The 15,773-nt window shown below is 40.6% G+C and overlaps 1 pseudogene; it reads right to left on the bottom strand.

Moving 5' to 3' along the window:
- Nucleotides 1-12,423: 12,423 nt before the first annotated feature.
- Nucleotides 12,424-14,667, bottom strand: LOC131913828 (transformer-2 protein homolog alpha-like; annotated as a pseudogene).
- Nucleotides 14,668-15,773: the final 1,106 nt, after the last annotated feature.

The raw sequence follows: 15,773 nt of genomic DNA on the forward strand, positions 1-15,773 counted from the left end.
CATTTTCTGGGCCAGTAAAGATTTTCTCTGCCATGTCTTGAATGATGGGTACATGGGTTTGTGCAGCTTCCAACGCTCATGAAATCGAGCACTTTTAGAGTTGTAGATTTGATATAAGTATATGGTACTAAAATAGATATGTAAAATGTAGATATGCATTGCCTAAATGCTTTTAATCTTTAGCAGAAAACAATCCCCACTTTAGCACAGAATAGCTTTAAAAACTGGGGAGATAAAACACAGTCTGGAAGACATTCTGTAAATGACCCAACTGCAAATGAAAAAAACATCTTGTTCTTGTTTAATATGAAGTTTAGAAAACACAGTTCCATGCACGTGCATCCCCTGCATTTAAGATTGAAGTAATGTATGTGATTAAGGTGAGGCTGAAGATTTTTGTGATGCTTTAATATAGAATGATTACTTCTAAAACTTACTGAATGCACAAATAGAAAGCTTGAGAATAGGTTTCTTATTGTGGAGTTATCACTGGGCTGTATCAGTAGTTTGTCCTGAGGAGAATGAATGATAACAACCTGGGTGTGGAGGCTCATGCCTACAATCTTAGCATGGGGGAGATAGAGGCAAGGGGATAAGGAGTTCAAGGTAGTACTCAGCTACACAGTGAGATGGAGGCTAGCCTTGACTATATTCAGACCGTATCTCTAAAAAAGAAAGAAAGAATAAAATGACTGGTGAGCACATTCACAAGCACTTAGTAACTTAGTACTTACTACTTAGGTAGCTAACCTTAGGTGACGTCACTTACATCTGGTCCTTAGATTCCTAATGGACAATATGAACTTTTAAAATACAACAGTTTTCAGACTTTAGTATCCCATCAGAATGAGGTGTGTATGTTTGGGGACGGGGTGTTAAAATACAGATTTATCCAGTCATGGACCTCCTAACAAATTCCCCAGTCTTGCTGATGCTGCTTTAAAAATCACTGAACTAGAACTACTAAGCTGGATTCAGAAAACAACTCAGTAAACATCAAAAGTTCCAGAAAGGCTAGAGAAATGGCTCTGTGTTACGAGCACTTACTATTCTCAGAGAGGACCCAGGTTCAGTTCCCAGCACATACAGGGTGGCTCACAACCTTCTGTAACTCCAGTTCCAGAGGATCTGATGCTTTCTTCTGATCTCCGTGGACACTGCACACGTGGTGCACAGATATACACATGCACATAAAAATAAAATAATTTTTGAAAGAGAAAAAAGGCCAGAAATTATGTAGATAGATAAACGAAAAAATCTATCTAAGAACTATTCACAAAATTAATGTTGAATTTAAAAAACTATACCATAGTTGGAGATGGCAGCTCTTGCCAGCATATTATCCCAGCCTTCATGAAGCTGAGGCAGGAAGATCGAATTGACACTGCTAGCCTGTGCTTATACTGTGAATTCTAAGTCAGTCCAGGCAACAGGGGGTGACCCTGTCTCAAAAACTCAGAAAGAAAAGGAAAAAAGGAAGGAGGACTATATTTCCATTGTGGTGGACAAGTATTACTGTGGTAGCATTTTGTTGGTTGTTTTGTTGTTGGTACCATCCCTGTTTAGGTATTAGAGTCTAAGAAGTTTCCCTTGGAATCACCAGCACCACTTCTGTATGCACTGTAAGGCAACAAAGCTGTTTCTAACATCTAATTCTGGCTTGGGAGGGAGTTTCCAAGGGAATGAGAGGTGGGAAATCCCCATGTTCCAAACCAGCTGCACTGGGTTTGATGTCCTAACTGTTCTAATTAATTAAAGCTCGTCCCACCACAAAAATGGTTCAGGAATAGATGAAACAAACAAACAAAAGAAGAACAAGAAGATGAAATAGTGTTCAAGTAAAGCCGTTTAGGCTTAGTGCTAACACACAAACCGGTGCATGGTCTCTGTGTTCTGGAAACTAGAAACAATGGTGCTTTCCACTAATTAATGTAGTATTTGGAAACTTGGGCTTTAAAAGCAGGAGACTTCTGGTATATCTACAGATTGCAGTCATGCATTTTAGCAGAATCCAAGTTATGATAGTAAACATCAGATCATTTTGCATTAAGTTATTAAATAACCATAGTTTCATAAATAAAACTTTGAGTATGTATTAAGTATGAAAGCCAGTCAACATGAATGTATGCAAACTTGATGTTTTCTCTGGCTTTGTTGAGCCCTCAGGCAGAGGTAATTAGAATAAATGCCTAACTAAATGGTACAGACACAATCTGGTGTGGAAGAAAAACACTGAGACTAGTGTGGACTGAGAAAGTTGGAGGAGGCAGGAGTAGCATGTGAAACAGCTGTCAGAAAGGAGGGACAAAGGAAAGCTTCCAGCCAAAGAAGATAGTATTATTCTAGGAAGTTGGGGTGAACACATTTTTGCCTATAAGTAAAGGAGAAAGTGGGGATTGCTGAGCATCCATATGCATCTCTCTGCATCTAATCCTCTGCAACTGTTCATTCACAGGTATTGAGGTCCAACTGTATAACACACTGTCACGGAGGACCTTAGCAAGTAGCATTTAGTTACAGTATTTTGACAAAAGCAAAAGAATTTGGACATGATGTCATGCACTTGAACAGAGAATTGAACGAAGGGAATTATTTTAGGAAACTGGGCTGTGCCACAGATGGAATACAATGTCGGGAGTTTCTGGATGATTACAGGATGATCTGCTGAAGAGCCATCACAGCTATTTATATGTGTAGAGTAACAATTTCTGGTGTAGAAATGACAAGGGAATGGTAGATATGAGAGTCACCTTAAGAGTGAGTGGAAGGGCTTGTTATATATGTATTAGATATGTGAGCCAATGAGCATGCATGTTGGCGGAAGTTTCTGTACCACTAGCCAGCTCCCAAATAACCACACAGAGACTTATTATTAATTATAAATACTTGGCCGGTAGCTTAGGCTTCTTACTAACTAGCTCTTAGAATTTAAATTAACCTATATTTATTAGTTCATGAACTTCCAAGTGGCTCATGGCTTGTTACCTCATTTTCTATACATCCTGCTCCCTCTGTGTCTGGCTGGTGACTCTGCCTTTCTTCTTCCCAGTGTTCTCTCAGTCTCACTCTCCCACCTAACCTCTTCCTGCCTAGCTATTGGCCAGCTGGCTCTTAATTAAACCAGTGAGAGTACAAAATGATTATTCCACAGCACGTGCATTTATGATGACAGGACCACTGCACTCCTGAACTCATGGCGTAAGACCTTCACAAGTTCAAGCCAGTCAATAGTCCAGCTTGAAAGGGGGAGGGGCCTGCCTCTTCCTGAGGGAGGGAAAGTCAGTTTTCTTTAGAGGTGTGATCCCTGCTAGGTTGACCATGCTCCATTAGTCATATGCATTTGGGTAGCACTGATTTTTGGCTTATATGAGTTATATGAAAAACAGACAAGGAGAAGAAATGACATTGGGTGGGAGAAATGAGCAGAATTTGGGAAGAATTGAAGGGGAGGAGTTCAGAGTGGACATGATCGAAACACATTGTACGCATGAAATTCTCAAAGAATGCATTAAAAAATAAACGGACGATAGAATCTTTTCATGCTGAAAGAAAATCTTGAAGTTATTTACCACAGGGAAGGCGGATTGCCATCTTCCTCTTATCTACAGTGCGCCTTATCCACATTTTTACTTTCCACAGTTTTAGTTACCTATAGTCAGCTGTGGTCCAAAGTAGTAAACGGAACATTTCCAGAAAGAAATCGCTCCTAAGCTAGAAACTGGCTTGCCTGAGTATAATGAAGGAACCCTGTGCTGTGTGATGCTGTCTACTAGAATGAGAATGATTCCTTTGCCAGTGCAGCCATACTGTGTGCTACCCTCTCGTTACTCTCGAGCTGCCTGGGCTCCGTACTATGAGAAATAAGTTTCTCTTGTTTTTAGGCTACCTGGCATGACGTTTTGTTACAGCAGCCTAAATGGACTAAGACAGCACTCCTAAAATACTTAGAATAGTGTCTTTCTAGATTATGTAAACAACCATCCAATGAATACACCAGTGTTTTCCCTTTATGTCTCCACTTACTTAAATCCCTTTCATGCTTTATAGACCAAAATCTTTGCTGCTTACCCCAGTTCACAATGATTCCCCCTTTCTCTGTTGCCTTATATTTTCCCCGTTAAGTGATTTTCATCGGTGATAACTCTGAAGGACAAAGACTAACCCCCATACATCTGGTGTTCCTCTGTCTTGACTATCGGTACCCTTGGCAATCACGTAAGTACTGCTGACAAAGCTGTATGGAACCCCCTAGTTCCCTACCTCCTTTGCGGCTCTAAGTGTCAAAGCTGTGGTTGCTTTAGCTGAGAACTCTCACTCCTGAGACTTGTTCCTGATGAAGGTTATGGCTTGGAGACAGTAATGCTGGGTGAGGGTTTATAATCAAGCCTCTTGTCCAACATGCATCAGCTTAGGAAGAGGAGCTGAAAAGCTGCTCTTAAAAAAAAAAAAATCCCCTTATATGAAGCTGTCTGGCGCTGCCTAAGCTTTGCATCCCTGCAAGGTTTTCATTCTCCACGGTGAGCATTCAGAGCACATTCTTGCATTGACTTCCACATCAGATCTCTCCATGGAAACACTGGAATGTTTGCTATTTTAGGAAATATGCTTGACTGCAAGCAGTGCTGTTTACATTAGTACAAATGAGGCATGAATGCAAAGCCTTGAGGGTCTGCGGATCTGTGTGAGTGAGAAGGTCCTATTTGATTAGCGAGCACCCCTCCCCAATTCTGCTGTTCTGAGTCCACAATGAAATCACATGCTAATAAAATTTGCTTATCTGTTATTAGAGGAAATACAGGAAAAATACAAAGCGAGAATTCTTTCCGACCTCTGTTTCCAAGTACGCCATTTCCCCTGCTTCTACACCCCCTGGTTTGGGTTTCTTTTTAAAGCTTTGCAAAAAACATCTACTGTTCTGTAAGAAGGAATAGTATCAATAACTGGAGCGGCTACCGGATTTTCCCTGTGACTCCTGCTCCCTTCACTGGGGAAGAGAAAAGGGCTCTGCTAACTCTCTTGACTTTCCCAACTGCCCAGAGCAAAACAGGTGGGCGAGGGGGGGGGCGGGGGCAGCAGCTCCTGAGTACCCGGGCCACACTCTGTGGACCTGAGTGGACATCCAGAAGGACTAGAGGCAAACCTGGAGTGATGCCACAGTGACTTGACACATTTAGAGCATTTTAAAATCTTTGTATAAGGTTAACAGATTATCATATATATTGTACCGATATGCTTTCACTAAACGGATGCTGTGGGGCAGAAAGGAGAAACAGCTAAAAAGTTAGTAAAATTAATTGAGTCAAATAATAAGTTTCAGAAGCGCCTGTTTTAACTTGTTGTAATGCACATTATATTGGTCAATTGACACACACTATTTAAGCTTGTTGAACAAGCGCTCCGAGTGAGGAAGCCCTTCTTTGTCTCCTCTAAAATTCCCATCCTGCGGCAGGCTGGCCCTATCCCTCTGTAATGAGGAGAAGGAGGAACAGTAAACAGCTAAGAGTATTGCAAATATTGTGTCTTGAGAACAGCTAGAAGAAAGCCATGGCCAACAGAGGTTATTAGTGTTTATCCCATAAAAAAGCGCATCCCGAGAAAGACGCTCTGCTCTGTCTAGAGCCTTTGATCAGAAGCTCCAGCATGACTGAGCAGGGCTTCAACTTGACACAAATCTAGACAGGTACAGGAACAGGGAATCTCAGCTGAGAAAATGACTCCCGAAGATTGGCCTGTAGGCACGTCTATGGGACATTTTCTTGGTTAATGATTGATACTAGAGGGTCCAGTCTATTGTGGTAGTGCTACCTGTGGACAAGTTGTCCTGGGAGGTATAAAAAAGCAGGCTGAGCAAGCCAGTAAACAACACTCCCCCATGGCTTCCGCTTTAGTTCCTGACTCCAGATTTCTGCCTCACATTTCTGCTTGACTTCCCTCAGTAAAGTTCTGAGAGTTGGAAGATGAAATAAACCCTCCCCTTCCCTGTCACATTTGGTCATAGTGTTTATCACAGAAATGGGTTTACGCCAGATGTTTCAAGTGCCAAACTAACTGGATGGTGTTTTGTTATCGATCTACTGCTTCTTTTAGTTCTTTTACTTACTATATACCTAGTAGATTCATTCACTCAGAACTGAAAGCACAGCTGTGGCAGATCAGTCTTTGGATCAGTCAGAACACTGGAAGGACTAAAGGTTCTGAAGCGAAACTTCTACTCAGATTATATGCGATCCATCCTCTCATGCTGCAGTAATCACATGAGAAGTGCTCGTGAATGGGACCGGGGGTAAATGAGCATTTTTCGCTTGGACGGTTCGAACCTAGAGGTGCAGGATCTGTGTGCTCTCCTTTCCTCTAAGGGCCATATGCCAACCGTGATGGTTCCAATTGTGAAGACGGGAGAGAAGCGGAAAGGATGTAAACTCCAGCTCAGATCTTGAGCACTGTGGTCACTCAGCATCAGCTGGAGATTATGAGATGGTTTTGCTGACAGTGAAGAGGATTCTTTAGCCCCTGGAAATCAGGACTGAAAGTTTGGAAATGAAATTTTTTCTTCCTTTAGTGCGAGTTGCCATGGCAGACAGAGGTGTGGATATAATAACAATGGAATTAAGACATTGCTACTGTTAGCAGGCAGGAGGATGCCCATAGCACAGGCTTCAGGCGTCTTAAACGCAGTGTCGGCATATACCGAGAAGAGAGGAAATGTGATTATAACTATTTTAAATATCTATTACTCCTGTCTAACTCACAGAATTCACTTGGTGGAGCAGTTAATAGCCGTGGACAGCCATACCTTGTTCTCAAGAGGCTGCACCTCTGGGAATTACCTGCTCTCTGGGCAATCCTAGGGCATTCATTAGGGCTGCCTTTCTAAAATGCATACTATGTGTTTTTTATTTCTCTTGCTTTAAAAAAATTCTTCATTGCTTACAACATAAAGTCCTTATCTCAGTGTTTATGGGCTTTTCCAATTGCATATTTCAGCCTTCTCCCATACTTATCAAATGTTCGCTAGCAGCAATTACCCTTAATTCCTTAACTACCTTCCAAGCCACTGTACCCAGCTCCCTTGCCTAGAAAGATCACAGTAGTTACTTTTCTCATTGCCCACAAAAGCGAGTCAGCAGAGGAAGGATTTCTTTTGGCTCATAGTTTCAAGGCGGAGAGGGTATGGAGGCCAGAGTGACCCCTGCCCATAGCAATGGGGGCATTAAGCAGTTCATCTACATTTCAGTGGTGTAGGAAGCAGGGAGAACTTGGCCCAAGGGTAGGCTGAACTATAGCTGAAGGCCTGGTCCCATAGTGGCCTACTTCTACCAACCAGGCCTTATATCTAGAACCTTCTAAAACAGTTCCACCAGTGGCAGACTGTGTGGGGCAGGTGAAGTGCTGGGTGAATGTGTTCTGTTGATAGGAGCACAGACATGTCAAGGACACCAGTGCCTTAGGCTCGTGGGAACAGAAGGCCTTCCCCTAGGCCAGGCTCAGGAGAACGGCAAGACCTTCCCCTGGTCCAAGTAGGGATGTTGATGAGAGGTTGACTTTTAGCTAAATCCAGTAGGTACCGGAACTATCAGCCATAGGTTCCTCACCCTGGACGACTGCAGCCTGAGACTGCTCTCCTACAGAGAACCTACAGAGATTAGCTAACCCACTTCCTTGTTCATGCTGTATACAATAAATGAACCAAATTTCCAGGCTGCTGCTGGTGCTGCACCATCAAGAGCATGGCCAGCTTCATCCCAGCTTTATGTTACTTGTGTCTGCTATTTCTTCCTTGCCCTGCCCCAGTCAGGGCAAGTCCAAAGCTGTGCAGGTCTCAGCAGGAAACTAGGAGTTCAGACACAGGAGCCTGCTGGAGACAGTTCAGTTTCCACCTGTAACAGTGGCCATCCCCTTTTTTCTGCCCAGTGTATTAGGCCTTCACAGCCCAAAGTGGTGTCCAGGTGGTTCCCTCTTCAGCTTCCAAAGATAGAGTTAATTGATCCCTGTCATTTGGGGTCCCTTTAGAACTATGTACATATTTCTATTCCCGTTTATTATACTATTACATGCTAATATCTGATAGGACAATCAGCTTCTGAAGCTAGGCTTGCCTTGACCCTAGGACAACCTAGAGTGCATTTTAGAAATCCATGAAGGAGGGGGGGTCTTGTTTTAGTTGTTATGAGGAGGAAGAGGCAAGGGATGCATGTGACTTGAAATGGGCAGGACAAACCACTGACTCAAATCCCAAATGACTCAAATGTTCCACTGTCCATTGACAGTAGTATCCAAGCTGTGTGTAATCACCTGAAGCCAAACCTAGATTCTGTTGTAAATGTAAACAGAACGCTACTATAAAGTTCATTTCCCATGAACTAAATTACTAAGTGAATCAAAGGAAGGTTGTGTTTTTATTTGGCAAATTTGCCACTTTCTCATCACTTTAGGACATAATCACTTGCTGCTTTTGAATTGCCAACATAGCAACCTGGGTCATGCTGCATCTGAAGCTTTATCATTTATAGAGATGTTCATACAATACAAGGTCTCTTTTAACTCTTTTCATATAATCTCATTAAAAATTTGTATATGAAAATAAGCATTATTGTATTCCAAGTTAATTTCTGCATAGATAGATAGATAGATAGATGCACAAACACAAACACACATAAAATATCTACCTCACAGTTATTTTCAGGGTATAATTAAATCAAGTTACTATAGAAAGTATTCTAAGTAGTACTTGCTAAGGGAATTCTACAATATGTGTTGATTTTATTACTAAGGAAAAACCATTGGATGTTCTTTGATGAATATTTTATAATTTATTTATTTTTATTTTATGTATTAATTGTTTTGGTCCCCTAGAACTGGAGATACAAACAGTTGTGAGCCACCATGTGGTTGCTGGGAATTGAACTTGAGTCCTCTGGAAGAGCAGACAGTGCTCTTAACTGCTGAGCCATGTCTCCAGCCCTGATGATTATTTTAAAATACCCTGGGTTCATATGATTAAGAAATCCAACCAACTATCTCATTTTATATTATAATAATTGGAACCATTCATGTCTAAATGTACCCAAGATGTAGCAGAAAATGCCTCAATATTTCTTTTTGTTTAGTAAATAAACAGAAGAATCACTGTGATTAGTTTTTCTTGAACTATTCACACTGGTGTGTGTCCTGGGGAGCAAGAATGCAAACTGGCCACTCTAGAGTTCAGTCATCGTCTAGGTTGATAGATACAATGAGAGAACTGTGACTGTTAATGGCACTGAGAACTGATATATTTATTAATTTTACATTTTTGTTGTTTTGTAAAATGAAGGTGGTTACAATTTGAGAGAAGTTTGTAACAGAAGACTCATTGGCAATATTTTTATATCTCTGCTTAGTCACTTTAAAGTTGTTACTATGGATAATTATAGTAGTTATGATGTTTTGGACAGTATACAAGATACTTCACATTTGTTACTTCTAACTTTCATAAGTGACTGAATATTAGGTATTTTTACAGAAGAGGAAACTATGTTTGTCCAATGTTATTCATTTAGAGAATGGTGCCACTAAGGTTCAAATTTCAAAATCCAAGCTGATTCTTGTCATTCTGCTTCCTTATTTACAAGCCAGGAGGCTTCACAACCCAATCAGCATAGAAAGAGTGAAATTCCTTCCCTGAACTTGGACTTGACTGATCCTTCTGTGTTTGTCACTTTTCTTATCACTAATAAAATACCTGAAAAGAAGCATCATGAGAGAGGTTTGTTTTTGTTCAGAGTTTGAGCATATGTACAATCCATCATGGTGGGAAAGGCATGGCAGTGGCTAATGCTGTGGTTATAAGCTCTCCCTTAACTCTAAGAGGATCAGGAAGCAGAGCAAAATGGAAACAGAGTAAAGCTATAATCCCCAAGGCATGTACCCTAGTGACACACTTAAAGTTTATATAACCTAAAACATACCACCTATTGGGGACCAAACATTCAAACACATGAGCCTGTGAAGGATATCTCACATTAAACCATAACACCTTCCAGAAGTTAATATGAAGCACTTAAAGATTGCCAAGAGTATTTGAGATCTTACAGAAATCACTCTAATATTTCACTCTGTCTAGAAGCATGGACTGAACCCACCCTTTCATTCACAATATGAACACCCACTGGAGTAGACATTTACTAAAAGGCTCTGAGTCACTTTGGGACATTTTAGAGCTGATAATACAAACTAGTCTACATATACTGCCAGTCCTGATGGTTTTCCCCATAGCTTTGAGTCATCAAAGGGAGAGAAGTAAATGAGCTATGGGGTGGCTTCTTGTCCCCAACACCTAGGAGGACTTCCTTTCACAGGCCCCAGTGCTCATGAGTTCCATGGTGCCCTCTTCACTGTGCAAGAGGCATGGCCCACTCAGCTTTTAGGTGGTGAATGGGTCCTAAAGTGGCATCCAACCAAAGCAGCCCTGATTGACTAATCAGTATACAGATGTATACTTGTTTGCTCTCAAAATGAATGTTCTATGAAAAGGTAGGAAAATACTGTATGATAGAATTAACAGCATGATATGATTGTATATCTAAGTGTATGCATTGGGCGACAATAATAAACCTTATAGATACCAGGTAGTATTTCAAAAGCACATCAAGATAGCACACATTATGGAATTTAATGTACTTTACCTGCAAATACTGATGCCATTTTGTTTTAGGTTGCTGTACTTAGCCTTGTTCTGAGCATTCCTTTAGAGGAGAATACAAGTGATTTTGTCTTTTTGAAATAATAATCTTTTTGCTTTTTAAATCTGATGTGGAAACTGATACCCAACCAGTCCCCATGTATATTACAAACTATATATATATCCTCTTCAGTGTCACCAAAGAGGATGCAAATATATATGTACTAAGTATAGCAGCATTTGTGTATCAGGAAATACAAAACAAGCTACGTGGGTGATTTTATTTCAGAATTTACCCAATAGTATTATGTCTTTCAAAATGCTTACTCAAGGACACATATAATTTTTCCTGAAGCTGCTGGAATAATTGCTGTAGAATGTTAGCCTGACAGACTTTAGAGACTGTTTGGGGCTAATCTTCTAATTTTATATTGACAGAAAAGGAAAAATGACGTATCTGTCACACGGCTCATAAACAGTCAAATCGGAAAGCCAGATCTTTTTTGTAGTCAAGAGGTTTTTTTCTCCCCTAATCAAAGTATACATAAAATACTTTCCAGAGTCATTGTGGCTTAAGCACCTATTGAAAAATTCCATCTACTTTCCTCTGTTGTTTACAGATCTTACCCTCTAGTATATATGCTATGGATGGATAAAGCTGGGAAACACTTTTAAATTGATTCTTAGTTGGCACTCTTTTTTTCTTTTTGGTTTTTTGAGACTGGGCTTCTCTGTGTAATCGCCCTAGCTGTCCTGGAACTCACTCTGTAGACCAGGCTGGCCTTGAACTTACAGAGATCCACTTGTCTCTGCCTTCCAAGTACTGGGATTACAGGCATGCCCCACCACTGCCTGGCCTACTCACCACTCTTTTATCAAGACTCCAGAATTTGTTTATGTGAAACAATACATTAAACCATACATTTGCGGGGTTCCTTTGCTTCCCCTCATTTTCAAGTTTACATTTATTTGAAATTACTCTTCCCCAAATGTATTTTAGGATTATGTACTATGCAATGTCACTCTACACTTAACCCATGTTCCAATACCAAAAATTCTAACAGCAAATTATATAATAGTTCTAGGTAATAGAATGATTAGGGGAATTCTTAGGTTTCCATAAGTAACATAAAAACCATACTTTAAGTTTGTAAGGTTTAACATGTAACTTCAAATACAACATGTTTTATAGGAATCTACAAGTTTTTAATCTCTAAAAAATGACTTAATTTTTAGAGTTTCAAAGCTGCATTTTTCAAAAGAAATGTCTCATATCTTCTCTGATAGCTTCAGACTTTTTACAATCACCATTGACTGTTTCATGCCACTCCAGACAAACCTGACATGGCTGACCTACTTCAAGTGTCATTCATCTTCCTCAAGGGAAGGTTAAAAAGCAGATTGTCATGACTGCAGATATTCAATACGTCTACTATAGTACCTGTCACAAAAGCTTTCGAAAGATCATTTCTTTTCTCATGGTTAGGAGTTAATCCTCTGTAAAAGCAATGAAGAATTACCAAACATAACACAGGGCTCCTTTTAACTCATCATGTTGATCTACTCAAAACAACAATTAACATCTATAAGACTATATATAGCAAAAAGGGTAGAAAACAGCAACTTGCAACTAGCCAAGTACAGATTAAATAAACCAGAGACTTTTTTTTTTTTTTAGCTAAGGAGCACTGGAAACATGGGGAAATCCAGAATCAAAAGAAAGGAAGGAAAGTCCTAGGCTGCAACTACTCTTATTATCAATGTCATCTTGGGCTGTAGGATGGAATTCTTGCCTGTGCTCTGTATCAGCTATAACTGGGAGAAGGTGATCTGCACTGGTAATCATAATATTCATATCTGTCATACCCTCATCGTATCCTCTATCACAGTGAGGAGCCTAATGTCTACCCCTGCCACTACCTCCATCGCTGCTATGAGTTGGTCTGCCTATGTAAATGCCTGGGGTAGACCTGTGCTTTCTTGGCGCTAGAATAGTCCACATGAATTCTTCTACTCTGCATCCCTATTCCACATGCCCTTTCCATAGCCTCCTTAGAGTCATCTATCCTCTCAAAGTACACAAAAGCAAAACCACATGATACCCTAGTCCATGGATCATAAACCACATTGACACTGCTCAGTCATCCATATTGAGACAATACTTCCTGATGATGCAGACACAATACAGAGTCTTGGCCAACTAGGCAATGGTTGGGATCAGGATTTGCCCTGCTGCTAGATGTCTTCTGTAATTAGATGGAGAGTGACTCAGGTTCCTTTGCCTTTGATATTCTGGTGTTTAGGACCCACTTCAGATCATGTTCTAGGCAAATGGTACCTTGATTGAGTATAGCATCTGTGAGAATGCCTCCTTGACCTAGACTTGGGTTTTGATCTTTATCAAGAATGGGATTCAGAGTATTTGGAAACCCTCGATGAACTACAAGATTCTGACCTGCTCTTTGCTTTTACTTATCAGGAGTTTCCGTTGGAGATTGTGACTGAGAGACTCTACGCCCTCCAAGATGTCCTCTATATCACTCACCTCAGCCAGGTGCTGCCCAGAACTAGATGAAGGACAAGTCTGGGCTTGAGAGCTGAGGGCCTATTCACCCCAGGTCTGGACTGTGGGGAGGAAGAACATGATGAGAGTGCTGTGCTCCACACATACTAGCTTGAAGGCTCCAGCAAAATGCACATTTTGTTTTTTATTGGTCTAAAAACAACATAGAAATTGGAAAATGTCTAGAAACTGTGTTGCTTAAGCATAGATACATTCTAGGGCTCACTTAGAAAATGTGGCTTTAGTAAATTGAAAGTCAAGTGGAGGAAGGGCACTTGGGCTGTGGTTACTTTCAAGAACAACAATGTAGTTGATGCTATAATCATTTTCTCCACAGTAGAGGCAGGCTCTCCAACATCAAAACCACATTGTATGTTGTAGGGAGCTAGAAACCATTCAGCATTGCTGGGAGAACTGTTGTGGAATAATTTTTTTGTACACTGTGAAGATTGTTCACTCAGATTGATTTAATAAAAAGCTAAAAAGCTAATAGCTAGACAGGATTGGGGAGGCAGAGAGGACACTGGGAAGAAGAAGGGCAGAGATATGGTGAGTGCCAGTCAGACATGAAATGAGTTGGACACACAAAATGGGATAGAGGTTGTGGGAGTCTGCTGGGAGACCAGCTCCAACCAGCTCCCACCTATCGAAGGGTTCTTGGGTAGAGAAGAAAGGAATGAGAAAATATCAAATAGAAAGATAGACAATGAGGAGAAAGAGACACAGGATAGTTTCAGGAGGGCCTGAGTCAACACCCAACAGCCCCTTTGTTTATTCAAAAGGGCTTTTTATAATATGCCAAGGGAAGAGGCAAAAGACTCCCCCTTGCAAGATCAAAGCATACCATAGAGCCAAGTGTAGACCCTTCCAAACACCTGGTAAATATGCCCATGGTCAAATCATCCCATTATGCAGCCCTGCTGGGTAAAGCAGGCTCAGATTCTCTGACCCTGAGTAATTTGGGCTCCCACAAGAGGTAAAAGCCCCATGGTAGAACATAAATTAATAAAAATATGGGTTAATTTAAGTTATAGGAACTAGTTATAAACAAGCCTAAGCTATCAGCTGAGCATTTATAAGTAATAATAAGTCTTTGTGTTATGATTTGGAAGCTGGCAGGAGTGACAGAAAAAAATCTGCCTACAAATGGCACCCAACCTGGGCCATGTACAACCACATAAAGCCTGAGAAAGTTAAAAAAAAATTGGAACACAGAGTCAAATGCAGCTTCCTGGCAGTCTCTCAGGTAGGCTTGGTGCTAGTGGCAAACAGAGACATGGGTCTTTTAAGAGGCCCTGCTACTGAGCACTTACATGAGATTTTTGCATAGCTGGTGGTGTGCTACTCGGTGGCATGAGATGAAGTAGAAACTACAGCAGTGTGGCCCCAGAAACTTCGTAGAGCTGGAGCAAATAAATGTGGCACCTGCTGGTACCTCCACCATGAGGCTAGACTCTCAGGGAACCAAGGTGGGTGGAGCCAGCCACCAGCACACCATGAGCTAAGCTGCACAGTGGTTTAAGTTTTGCTCATGCAGACAGAAAAGGTTACAGATACAGAGTAAAATAGATTCAAATAAAAAAACAAAGACAAAAAACCTCTAAACAGGTTACACTGTGTTTAAAAATGTACTTAAGGAAAAAAAAAAGAAAAAGGGTATAAACAGTCATAAAAATAGTTTAAAAATAATAAAGTCTTTAAAGAAAAAGTAATGTAAAAGAAAAAAGCCACATAAAGTTGGAAAATACACAGGGAGTCTGGATCCTGTATGTTATTGTGTTGTCTTTAATTTTTTTGATTGCGGATGAGCAAACAATAACTGCTGAGGGACATTGGATTATAAAAACTACTAAATTAAAGAAACCTATATATTTTAAAAATGTCTTAAACTTCAAAATGAAAGCAAAAAAATATGTTACTTTGGGGAAGAGGTTATATTTTTGTTTCCACAAGGGAAAAAAAGGCTGTGGATTTGTTCAAGATTAAAGAGGACCAGATTTGATTGGGGAAGAACACCTGAAAATCCTAGCTACAGACATAAAGAAAACAAAACCTAAAAAAACCTACAAGACAGATCAAGAGGACCAGACGCCAATGAAAATGGGTGGGCCAGGTGATCCAGCCTCTCAGAGTATCTCTGTTGCAGTTTCCTCAGAGTTCGTAATCCAGAACAGCTTCAAGGCTGCTGGCTGAGATGGTCCAGCCAGGACTTCAGATAAGCCTTGCACTTTCCCATTTCACAGAGCCTGGACAACAAATAATACATCTAACTCTCCCAGGACTTGACCATTATCCCAATTTTTCCAGGGTCTCCTTAAGATGCCAATGCCACAAGACAACAGGAATCAGTCTAGAAAATATGACACCCACATTCCCAAGAGGTAGGGTGGGTGGATTTTGGTCATTTGATGAGTTATAGATGTTTGTCATCATTTAGGGGTGTTAGTTACAAGTTGTTGTTTGTCATGGCCAGGAAAATGGTCTAAACAAAGGTGTTAGATTCAAGGATCTCTTTCTGAAGGAAAAAGGAGGGATACAGTATAGAAATGA

Source organism: Peromyscus eremicus, chromosome 6, assembly GCF_949786415.1.
Source record: "Peromyscus eremicus chromosome 6, PerEre_H2_v1, whole genome shotgun sequence".
In the NCBI taxonomy this organism is placed as follows: domain Eukaryota; kingdom Metazoa; phylum Chordata; class Mammalia; order Rodentia; family Cricetidae; genus Peromyscus; species Peromyscus eremicus.